Source organism: Canis lupus, chromosome 17, assembly GCF_011100685.1.
Source record: "Canis lupus familiaris isolate Mischka breed German Shepherd chromosome 17, alternate assembly UU_Cfam_GSD_1.0, whole genome shotgun sequence".
NCBI classification, from domain to species: domain Eukaryota; kingdom Metazoa; phylum Chordata; class Mammalia; order Carnivora; family Canidae; genus Canis; species Canis lupus.
Window position 1 is genome coordinate 2,593,739 of NC_049238.1, and position 13,183 is coordinate 2,606,921.

General features: G+C 39.0%; 1 pseudogene; it reads left to right on the forward strand.

Moving 5' to 3' along the window:
* The first annotated feature begins 4,582 nt into the window (after nucleotides 1-4,582).
* On the forward strand, nucleotides 4,583-4,733 carry LOC119864042 (annotated as a pseudogene).
* Nucleotides 4,734-13,183: the final 8,450 nt, after the last annotated feature.

Sequence of the window (13,183 nt, forward strand, 5' to 3'; positions counted from 1 at the left end):
TGTTGATTTGAGTCTTAACCACTCGCTTGCACTTGTTCATAAAGACCATGAAGCTAAAGACTCATGCTTCCCAGATAAGTTTCATTGAATGATTCAATCACCACCATCTAAAGTTGGGCCAATTTTCATTCCTTATGTACTGGTGATACTTTTAACATGCCAATCATCATACTCTGATTCATCAACACAGATTCTTTGGTTTCACCAAGCAGCATGCTTTTAAAAAATATTATCAATCTAATTTGATTAAAATAAAGTACCATGTTCCAACCTATTTTTATTTCTGAGTCTGAACTCGCTCTGGTGTTATCTATAGCTTCCCTGTAACATAAATAACATAAATCCATCATCAGATTTAATGACAATGTGCACATAGAACAATTTTATTTGCACGAAAGATAACCCTTTAATTTGAAAAACATTAGGATCTTACAAGTTTTATATATATTCACTCATACCTTCTTCATGAGTTGTTCCTTTATTGAATTTTAGTCTTTTATTATTGTATATGACTTATCATTAAGGTATGTTTCCCTCTAAAGCCTTGACATTTGTGCTAGAATACTTATAATTTCAATGAAAATAACTGAATGAGTAATTATGAACTTTCTATTTCAATCTCCCTTCACTACAATTTAGGAAAGACCTCTCTCTGGCAGTTGTGGAATAAAAGAAAATATATTGAGCTAGAACTCAAAAGAGCAGAATGATTGTAAAGCTCTGTTTGTGGAATCCTCAAAGGTCACCGAGGATGTGGCTCATAAAATGATACAACGAGTGGAGCTTATGCCCTCAAATTTTCAACTAGAAGTCTTTTATTGATTTCACACACAATTTAGTGATTCAGCCTCAGAAATAATTATCAATTTTTTACATCTATTTGAAATATTTTTTCTTTAATTTATTCATCCCTTTAATAGTTGATTCTATAAAACAAAAACCATTATCAATAAATTGGGTTGACTGAGCAGTCTCAGGATGCTGGAATTTGTTAAATAACACCTATCATAGAGCTATAGCTTAAAGAAAAAGTAGCTATAGTTTTAAGTGGTAATCAACGTTAAGTGTCAGGATGGAGCTCCATTTACTCTCAGAGAGCAAACATACTGGAAATAGGACAAATTTTAGACACTGAGTATTGTCCTGCATCTCCATCTACCACAGCAATGCACCGTCATGGTTTATGATGTGGTTTATGGAGTGCTGGTGTCGGCCTTGGTTTCCACGAGTTTGCACACACTCCTCTTCCTTCCTGTTCTTAGTAAGACTTGAGTGATATTATCCATCAGAAACCCACTTTTAAGGAGGCCCTTAGCATCCTAGTCACCTCATGGTGATACGCTCACCAGGGACTCCATATACATGCCTTCCACTAAAGACTCTTGTCCTTGCTCCTGGCTTGGGTTCTCAATTGTTTTTCTCACTGTTTCTCCTGAAGGTCTCAGCCTGATGCTTACACAGTGGCTCTTCCATAATATACAAGGCAGACCTTTGTGACCTTATCCTATCCTCTTCAATGTCATTTTTTAGATCATGTTTTTATTGAGCCATACATAGTGACCTGTGTTCTAGTTTATTAAAGCAATAGGTCAGATGTTTGCCGTAATAATGTCTGTCTAAGTGACTGGCCGTAAAAACTCCAGCACCACATTAATCTGAAGACCACTCCCAATGAAGATGACTAACTTTACCATTCTCACCCCCTTTCCCCATATATTACAGGACAGCCTGCTTAAAGTTCTCGGATGCACTTTCTTGGGAGTGCAGTAAGATTTCTTCCTTTTCTTAGCTTCATCACAAGGTTTCAGCAGAAGATGAGGGGTGGACTTCTTTTGAATGCTGGAGTCAGATCAAGTACCCCATCTTCCAGTTGCTTGCCAGCACAGATTACCCTTTGCTGATCCTGATCCTGGATCTTGGCCTTTACATTTTTTATTGTATCCGATGTTTCAACCTCAAGAATAATGGTCTTCCCCTAAGGGTTTTTAGGAAAGTTTGTAACTTGGCCCTGGCTCCAGTGCAGATGGTGGGTTGGAAAAATTCCTCCTTGATTTTTAAGATCGTAAAGCAAAATTCAGTTTCAATGAGTGAATTCCATTAAAAAAAGGTAAAATAAATAACTTGGGGAGGTTATTTGCAACCCTAAAAGGTTTGAGGCATGCAGATTCCATTGATGCAATAACATGTACCAGGAATTCCAGCCAAATGTCTGGCTTGAGCATGAGTCCAACACTTCCCATAAAAGGAGAAGTCCCATTCTCCTTTTATTTCTCCTTTCTGTGACAATCTATAATAGAGGTTCGAACTGGTGTCATGGTGTTAGACAAACAAAATTCTAATGTTGCTGAAGATTGGTCTGTGACTTGGGCAAATGATTTACCCGTGGCATGCTTGATTTTGCATTTCTATGATGGACAATAATAACAGCATTATTGTGAGAGTTAAATGTGATAAAGCATGTTTAACATAGTAGTTGGCAAAATGTAAATCTGTGATGATTATTAATTATTGATTTAAAATATTTCCCTCAAAGTCTCCCCAAACCTGCGTCATTCTCCATTTTTTTTTAAGCACGTCATTCTCCATTAAACATAGTCCTGCCATAAGTAACAAAGCCTTATTTAGAAGGTAAACATGGTTCTCCATATTTAAATGGAGCCCCACAACGTCATCACCTGATTGTTGTGAAGACATTTAGAAAAATTGATGCTTAAAGAGAAGTTCCCTGTACGTATCTTCTCCACACTTAAAGTTGAATGCATGTTTGTGAGGGATATTGTTCTTGAACACTTAGTTTTAAATTTTCTCTAGTTTGTACCATCCATAATAAAAGCTCTCGGTTGTTGAATGTTAAAAGAAAAACTGTAGGAAGTTTTATAAACTTCAAATTTCCAATTTCATTAAATGTGTTTGGCATATTGAAGAGGTGGATAATTTACTGTAGAATATTAAAATGTTAAACGTAATGACCTGCACAAAAAGTTGGCTGAATCGTTGGAACAGTAGTTAATTAATTCTGGGTACACTGTCAACTCCACAGAAGGCTTCAGATAGTTAAAGTAACAGAAGTTAGTTTGCTATGATGGATAAGGTTCTTCTGCATATCAGAGGAATTAAGGCTGATTAGATTAGCATTTGCAAGGGTTATTCAAATTTGATACTTTTATCTAAATCAACATAATAAAGCTAGAAAGAAAAAGAATCAGAAATAGGTATAATAACATATGAAGCAAAGTTTTACCATTTTTCTAGTCTATGCTATACTTTGAAAATAGCATCTTGTATTTCTTCATTTTCTTACCAATTATAGCAAATGCTGATGTGTTTTACATGTAGGAGGAAGGTCATATTTTCTCTGGATATTATATTTTTAATCAAAATCCAAAACTTAATATTCTTAGAAATATGCTCACATTCTCACCAGCAATTTTTATGTGATGCAGTGCTTGGACTAGTAGAGATTTGGGGCTATATTCACCTGCATAAACAGTGTGGAATGAGGTAAATAAAGTTATTTAAAAAATGGAAGTTAGGAATATACAAATCTGGGAATACAATCTTTAACTACAAAGGACTATTATTTGCATACCAGTAACTCCCCAGTTTCACCAAATATAACAAAGAAGATATTATCTGGAACTGCTGGACCCATGAGGGGACTGGAGCCAGCACATGACAGCCTGAGGACACCTTGGCTCACCACCTATTTTGCACACAAAGTTTTATTGGAGCTCAGCAATGCCTGTCCATTTAGGCACAGTGCGTGACTATTTTCACACTTGATGGCAGAGGTGAGTGCTTGCAGCAGACACAGTGTGACCTGCAAATCCCTGAATATTCATTAATTGATGCTGAACAGAAAAGCCCTCATTCTAGCTCACCAGACTGCTCTGTGTTGTCAGAACAGATCACGGATTTCGAAGCAGCCACCCAATTGCTCATGCAGCTATCTCTGCCCAAATTCTTTTCTTGAGTTCTACCTGGGAATCTCTTCTTCATTCCCCAGCACAAATGTCCGACAGGTGGTCTATGTCATTCCTAAGCTCAGAAAATCACGGCCCCCTTGGTGTTGTAATAACACTCTGACCTGGGCTTTGCACTAAAATAGGATGTTGCGTTTCCTTATTCTTCCTTAGAGCGGGAGACTTGGTATAATTCATGGTTTTGTCTCCTAGAAACAAACAAACGGACAAGAATTTGTCTATGTTTAGCATAATGCTTAGAAAACACAAGGTGCTCGATAGATTTTCTGGTTCAAAAATCGGAAGAAAGAAGGAAGGAAGGAAGGAAGGAAGGAAGGAAGGAAGGAAGGAAGGAAGGAAGGAAATCAAGGAAGGAGAGAGAGGGGAAGGATGGGGGAAACAAAAATTTGAGGTAAATGAGTGAAATAATTAATTGACTCAGGCTACAGAACATTATCCCAGTAGAATGAGCCACAGTCCTATTACTTAAGGCATCAGTGTTCAAGGTGGGATGCACACAATTATATATTGAGGGAAATATCAAGAAATATATGTACATGTGAAAAGGACCTATCTATAATACCTATAGGATACACTGCATATTAATATATATCAAAACAATACTTACCTGGCAGGGGAGATACCTGGTTTTCCCAGGGCGAGGCTTATCCATTGCACTACGGATGTGCTGACCCCTGCGATTTCCCCAAATGTGGGAAACTCGACTGCATAATTTGTGGTAGTGGGGGACTGCATTCGCGCTTTCCCCTGTTTTTTTTTTTAAATATATATCAAAACATAATTCTAATATATGCTGTTATGATACATATGGGAAGCATATATAATACCAACATGTTTAGTTATTATTACAATTTTACTTTATTTAATTTATTATTTTTTTTAGAGAGAGAAATTGCATGCACATGTGTGACAGAGGAGCAGAGGGAGAGGATCTCAAGCAGACTCTGTACCAACATGGAGCCCAATGTGAGGCTCGATCTCACAACCCTGAGATCATGCCCTGAGCCGAGATCAGGAGTCCGACAGTTCAGCAACTGAACCACTCAGGAGCCCCAATTACAATTTTATTTAAGATACTATGGTAGTCTAACGTGATGAGGTTGGCATTACTTTATGGGAACAATAATTTTCAGCAGGCTCAAATGCTTGATTTCTCTTGCTACCACAGTGCTGCCAATTGCCTATATTTAACGAATTTACGTTTAACTGAATTTGGGTAGTAGAACACACTTACAAACTTAAAAAAAAAATGAGTTCTGAGGTTGTTTTATCAGAAAATGTTGAGCTTTGATTCTGTCCTATGAGTAAGTATAAGGACAAACCATTGAACTTGAGGAACTACTTTAGATGGTACTACAACTTTCTTTCTTTCTTTCTTTCTTTCTTTCTTTCTTTCTTTCTTTCTTTCTTTCTTTCTTTCTTGATTTATTTATTTGAAAGAGAGTGAAGGAGAGAGAGAACAAGCAGAGGGAGGGGCAGGGGGACAAGCAGACTCCCCACTGAGTGCAGAGCCTGACACAGGGCTGGATGTGGGCTCCACGTGCGGCTCCATCCCAGGACCCAGGATCATGATCTGAGCTGTGGGCAGACGCTTGACCCACTGAGCAGCCCCCCTCCCCAGCTCCTGAGGTGGTGCTATGGTTTCATTGACATGAACTCACAAATGGAATCTGTAGGACTACTTGCTGTGGTGTTGTCTAGATGGTTCCCGAGCAGACACAAGGTCATTGTCACAATTGCCTTCTCTTATATTTTTCACTTTTAATATTTTTTCATGGGCCTTATTTGAACATTCACTTGAGAAGAATTTGTTCAAAAATCTTGGACCTATAAATGTGTCAAAGGAGCATTTTAATTGGTTTGATTGGTAGGAAAATCATGTTTTGATTTCCTCATTTTCTCCATTACTTTTTCTTTTCTTTTCTCTTGTGTGAGAGTAGATGTAATTTTCTCTAGATCAGAGAAGACTAGTTATGGATGGTGTTCTAATATGATTTTGGAGTTGTTCTTCCATATGGAATTTACAGGGGACAAAGCACCAAATGGAAAATTGGCTTTTCATTCATTATCAGAAGATATGATACATTTCCAAATGAAGCTTTTTATTGAAGAATTCAGGACCTGAATTTGATTTAATAACTAAGGAATGATTATAGCTCTTAAAAATAATTTTGATTCCAGGGTACCTGGCTGGCTCCATCGGGAGAGCATGCGACTCTTGATCTTGGGGTTTTGAGTTTGAGCCCGACATTGGGTGTAGAGATGACTTAAACTAATACAAACTTAAAATAAACCTTAAAATAGAATAAAATGAATTACATGTTAAAAAAATGTCTTTCCTCTTATGAATGCCAGTACTCAAAGCAATCCTAAAAGAGTAGAATATCATAGAACATAATCTCTGTTATTATGCTGTCTGATAATTTTTAAAATTCATAAACATTTATTGGTTCAAAAGAGATATAATGATTTTACTAAATTTTATATACCAATACACTCTAATATACATATGAACCACCACTGTATCTTGTTATTTATCTGAAAATTTTCAGCAATTTTTTTCTGTTGGAAAATTGGCAGCCTTGACTACAATAAATAAATATTATAAAATGTCACTTCTCAATAACATATTTATATAAACATATATAAATGTATAAATATTTATATATTTGGAGATATTTTAATGTATTAAGCAAGTCAGGAGTTATATCTAAATTGCGTATTTAAACTTTCACGTGTTTGCTTTCAAATTTATACACAATGTAAATCACTCTTTTGGGTACACGGTTCTCAGTTCTGACAGGTGCACAGAGTCATATATCCGGCACCACACTCAAGACTCAGAACTGGTCTGTCACCCCAATTTTCTTGATGCCATCCCTTGGTTGTCAGCTTTTCCTGCACTTCCAACAGCTGTCGACCCCTGATGGTTTTTACCCAGCTACTGCTGTTTTCCCAGAATGCTGTAGCAGAGCAATCATAGATTATTCAGCCTTTTGAGGTCATCTTCCTTCACTTAGCATGACGCACATGAGAGCCATCCAGGTGTCCGTGTGCCTCAGTGGTTAGCCGAGCAACAGGCCATGTTCGAGCATGTCACCGTGGTCTATCTACCCACAGGATGGAGGACCATCAGGTAGCTTTCAATTCTTGGAAGTTAGGAATACAGCTGCTATAAATACTCATGTACAGACCTTCATGTGAGTATCCTCTAGTCTCTGGTTTGTCTTTCCTGCTTTTTAATAGTGTCTTTATAGGATAAATTTAAAAATTATGATGATATGTAATTCATTCATTTCTTATGAGTTGTGCTTTTGATATTGCACTTGAGAAGTCCTTGATCCAATGATACAAATATATTCTTATGTTTCTTTTGTTGTTGTTTGACATTTTATAATATTAGGTTTCTGATATATTTTGAGCTTGTATTTGTCCTTTAGTATGTTTTCACACCTTTCACACCTAAAAGCAATTAAATGCAAGCATGGAGCTATTTCTGGGCTTCCTGTTCACACCAGGACAGACTTCTGACCCCTCTGGTCACTACATGTGCTATGCTGAGTCCTGTGGTAAGGAAAATTAGTAACAGAAATTGACAGGAATATACCAAAAGTTGTGTAAGACCTTTCCAGAGAAGAATTCAAGCTCACTGGTATCAGATAAGAATTTTCGTCAAAACTGTATATAGTCCGATGATATGCCAATCAAAATATGAGCATGTTATTTTTGGCACTTGAAAATAATATTTTAAAAAAGATTTTATTTATTTATTCATGAGAGACACACACATACACAGAGAGAGAGAGAGAGAGAGAGAGAGATAGAGAGGCAGAGACACAGGCAGAGGGAGAAGCAGGTTCCCTGCAGGGAGCCCAACATGGGACTTGATCTCGGGTCTCCAGGATCAGACCCTGGGCAGAAGACGGTGCTAAACCTCTGAGCCACCCAGCTTGCCCTGAAAATAACATTTTAATATTTATGTGGGAGGTTAAATTATAAAGACTGCCACCTTGATTTGAGAGTTAAAAGAGATACAGTTCACTTTCATTCTGTTGGTGTGGGTATAAATTAAGGAACTATGTCTAGAAATTCCAAATCTAAGCATTTAGTCTAATGAAAAAACTAAGTTTGCAAATACAGCATTCTATTAAAACACAATACACCAATGCATTAAAACAATTCTTTACAGATTTTTAAGATAATTATATATATATATATGATTATTAGATGTTATTGTAAGAATACAGTATATGATGTATATGCCATACGAAAGTATGTGTTATTGGTTATGTTGTCGGCAAGGCTTCCAGTCAACAGTAGGCTGCGAGTAGTCAGTGTCTGGGGAGGTCAAAAGTTATACATGGATGTTTGACTGTGGGGAGCATTGGTGCCTCTCACCCTATTGTACAAGGGTCAGCTGTGTGTGTGTGTGTACATGAGTATCATGCCCTTTCCAAGTAGGTGCATTAAAGGAATTATATAGTATTTCCACAAAGAGAGATATCAGCTGTCATCACTCATTACTGATCTACAATAATACTCAACAGTATATTTTATGTGAAACGGGAGTGAAAATATTATGTACATTATAATACAAAAGTGGATTTTTATAATAAGATGAGAAGATTTTATCTATCGATCGTCGTCTGGGGGACAGCTTCATGTATATTTGAGAAAAAATGGTGTAGAGTGGTGTGGGACCACCAGGGCTATACTCACATAGCAGGTGCTTGTCTTCAAAAGAGGGCAGAGATCATGAACATATAGATGTTTAGTTTATCAAGACAGGTTTGGACATGTCAGTTATGGGGTGTCAGCTAAGGAAGAACCAACTAAATTGTGCACAACAGAATGGTGAGACATCTGAGCAATATCTGGGAAGAAGAGGTCAGATATTGGTGAAGGAAGGAGGGGGGAGGAAATGTAGGTAGCTCCATGATCAAGGTTGATATTGTACTTGAGGGAGAAAGTAAATTGTAATGGAGATTTTTATGCTTTTTATTGTGGGATGTGTGATATAAACAATCACATTCATCTCCCCAGCGCACTCTGCAGTAAGTTGTGTGTAGCTCACCACCAATCCATGGCCGTGAAGAGTTTATGTTGCCAGAGCGTGAATGAGAGAATGTGCTGAATTATGAATCCAGGACAGACACAGCAACAGAGACTCTGAAGTGAGAGGAACACAGACAAGTGATGTGTTTGTACCTGTGTGAAAAAGTAAAGAGGGATCCGTGCCAGAGCTCTCCATGCAACACACCAAAATGTTAACAACGGTTGGTTTGCTACTTTCTGTTTCTTCTTTCCACATTATACATGATCTAATTTTTCACAACAAATATGTGCTTATAGCTAGAAAATATATTATTTTCCTTAAAAGATCTAATTTGGTGGCTTGTTCGCTGCTCATTTAGACTCTCATCAGTACTGATGGGGTGTGGATCCCATGCTAGGCGGGACGTGTTTCCTGACTTTTAAAATTTTACTTGCTTAAACACTCCCAACACCCTGGCCTGGATCTGAGGGGTCCGAGGTGCTCCTTCCTTTATCCTGGTGCACATGTCACCCCGCATCTCAACATGAAGGCATCCCCACATTCTCCTGTTCCCTGCCCCTGAGTCCTTTAGAGAGGGCTGCCTCACTCATCTAATCCTGTCTGGCTCTCTCCCCCTCAGAGGCCCCAGGTGACACTTGTGGTGTTAGGAGAACAGCTTCTACAAGCCTGAGCATTGCACACACATCTTGCCGGCATCTCTGGCAGTGCCTGTCAGGTCATGAAACATCATTCAGTAATTGCAGTCCTGCCTGGTGCTCCAGCCAGAAAATACTACGTAGAAAGAATCAAGTGAGTAGCATCTTGATGGCAACCAAAAATAGCCTGGAACTCAGAGTATTTATTTGCCCTGGGAGCTTTTGTTTTTAGCCCTGTTCGCTCCCCTGTTCCCCACATGACATCCTTGACTAGCATCTCACCAAATCTCCAAGAACCCTAGTAATTGGTTGCCCTGGAGCACAATCGCCTGTACCTGTGAGTTGCCCTATAGGGTCTCCCACTAAAATTTTGAATAAAGCACATGATCAAATACATTAATAAATATCCTGTGTATACCTCTCTATTTTGGTGACTACCTATCCAAGACTTTATGATATAACCAAAAAATGGTTACTTAGTTTTATTTATGTAGTCCTAACAACAAATGCCAGTCTTAATATTTACCCATAGAAAATGCTGACAGAAAGAGGTGAAAATGGTAATAAGAGCTGTTCTTGGATGGTACATTGATATACAATTTTTAAAAGAAATTGCCTAAATTTTATGCATTTGGCATACATATCAATCAGTCAGAGACCAGTCGAAAGAGAGACAACACACCAGTTATTTAAACAGAAGCATTTGGTGTACAGAATTGTTAACCTGATATTTCAGAATTAGAATAGCAAAAAGACACTACAAAGTAGCAATTGTAGAAAGCAGCTGTTACCCTTAGAGGTCAAGGAACAAAGGAAAGAGATTATAATTTTTAAAACATAGATGCTTGCAGAGGGGTAGGGGGCTGGCCTGCGTGGCTAGAGCAGAGCTCTGTATAGAAAGAGCTGTGCACTTGATGTAAGAACCTCCGGAGCTTAGAGGGATTGCAGAGCTGCAACCTTGACCTCTGCATTGTTGGTTTATCTTCAGAGGGTGCAGTAATGGGCGGGAGCCATCTTTTACCCTCCTCTGCACCACACCATCTCCCTCTGGTGCTCACTGTTGGCTGCACCAAGGATGGAGCTCGACACCCAAGGAAAGAAGTGGTTGTCTGAGCCTAACCCCAAATCCCAAGATAGGGAAGCATGGGTTTGAAGCTTAGGACAAAAATGTAATACTTGGCAGAGAGTATATCACTTCAACTAAAAAAGCAGCTCACCCCACACTTTATTAAAGTCAACAGACCATTTAGTTCTTGGATGGGAGACTGCACACAATAGATGATCACTGACGGAAATCCAAGGTTACTTGGCCACTAACAAGCTAATTGGAATAGCAAATGTGATATAAAATCTCCTTGCACAACGTCTAATTTATTAAAAAAATAATAGACCTTCACGGAATGGGAAGTCTTGGGAAACCATTATGAGATATAAATTTGGAGGACTTGGTTTCCAGAAGTTGAGAAAGAGAGTAGGATTTGGTGATACTTTTCACATTTTCAGAGCTCATATTTTTTCTGCTTGAAGCTGAAGTGGTTTGATCGGTGGGTGACCGTGTTCCTGATTTGACCCACGTATCAGGGAACGAATACACAAATGCACAAGATAATGACCACTGGATTTACACAGAAGCATCCATCAGGGTCCAGGAAGGAATCGGATTCCCTGGGATCATTCAATAAGCGAACCAGGGTTCAGGGACCAGATAGGGCTGTAGACATAAACAAAGGAGCAAGAGAACCCAGAGATGAGCTACTGCAGGCAACCATCCCCTGGGGACAAAAAAAAAAAAAAAAAGCACACAGATAATCTGAAGAGGAGGTGCCTCCTGGGAAACTGCAGTGCGGGTGAACACTACCATTGCTGGCACTACAGCGCTACAGCCAGGAAGGAGTAAGAAGGAGAAATCTCGAAGCTCCCTCCAGCCTAGGCATGTGCTGCCAGTGCTCCCGGGGGCTGACCCCAGCCACCCGACACCTATCACGGTAGCCGGGGTGATGCCGAATAATGCAGTAGCCTTTCTGTGTAGAGGTCAAGGCAAGCAAGAGCAGAGATTAATTTAGAGCCAGGATGATCATCAAAACCACTCCAGGTTCCCTGTCCACCATCACAGCCTTCCCTTGTGAAGGAGTAGACTCCTGTCCGCAGGTCGTGACTAGTTCACAGGATAAGAACTGGTTTGGATGATGGAGGGGTTTTATGTTCTGCTGACAGCTAGGATCTGTCCAGATTTCACATAATTTTTTAAAAAGAGAAATATTATATTGCCTATGATTAAATTATCTATTCATTTTTATTGAATCACAAAGTGCCTATCATAAATTTTATACATTTCCTGTGAACACAAACCACCACCTCCCGTAAAGGGGGGCCCTAAAATAGGATCTTTCGGTCAATCTGCCAACAGTGAGTGGCTTCGTTGCTGGACAATGAACAAGATGAATTGTGGCAAATGCAAGCAAAAGGATTAGGAACAAAATGCTTAAACAAATATTTTCTTTGTGTTTCATACAGAATATTATTTATAAATGTGTTTGAGAGACACTTACAGTTAGATTGCTTCAGTTTGAGAAGGTTTTTTAAGAGAAATTTCTAGTTAGCAGGTGCAATCGTGACATTCCTTAGTGCTGTTTATTAACTATTTCCAAATCACTGTCTTCTAGGAACAGATGAAGACGGCAATTTCCTTGTGCTTTCCTTTGGCCAATAAAATGTGAATGGCAGTGCCATGTTCACTACTGGGCCCATTTGAAGACTCCTCCCAGTGCCACAGCGAGCAGCAAGTCCGCAAAGACTGGCTACTGCACCGGCTCAGGTCCTTAATAAGAATAATGCGAGAAAGAACCCCAGGGAATCAAAGTGGATGTGTTGTTTGAAGCCACCATGATGTGAGTTGGTTCACTGCCATGTAATTTAACTTGTGCTGTTTGGTACAGCAAGTGTTCAAACCAAAAGCAGCTCACGCTTAGAGAGCCTGGCATCAACTAAGGGTGTGGTAGCAATGTTAAGACCAAGCTCTTCACGGTAGTAGCTCCATGGCTTGAGAAATTGGCCTCCTCCTCCAATCCTCCACTTTGCCTCACATTTTATAGAATAAAAAAAACTGAAGCATGAGGGACTGTGGATCATGGAGGTTATTTATGTGTGCAGCTCTCGGTTGGTATGACGCTGCCGTCTGCCTGCACTCAGCGAGCAGCTCTGTGGTTGATGGGGGATGGGCTCCAGGGTTCATGCAAAGGGGGAATTCGGTAAACATCACCTGGGAGGGGAGAGAAGAACATTTTTGACTTCTTGTAACATAAATAGTATCTATAACTTTTCAGGTTAGCCTGAAGTCATTTACATTTCTGTAATTTTATTTTTTTCTCTTATTTATTTATTTATTTATTTATTTATTTATTTTTAAAGATTTTATTTATTTATTCATGGAAGACATAGAGAGAGAGAGGCAGAGAGAGACACAGGCAGAGGGAGAAGCAGGCTCCCTGTGGGGAGCCCAATGCGGGACT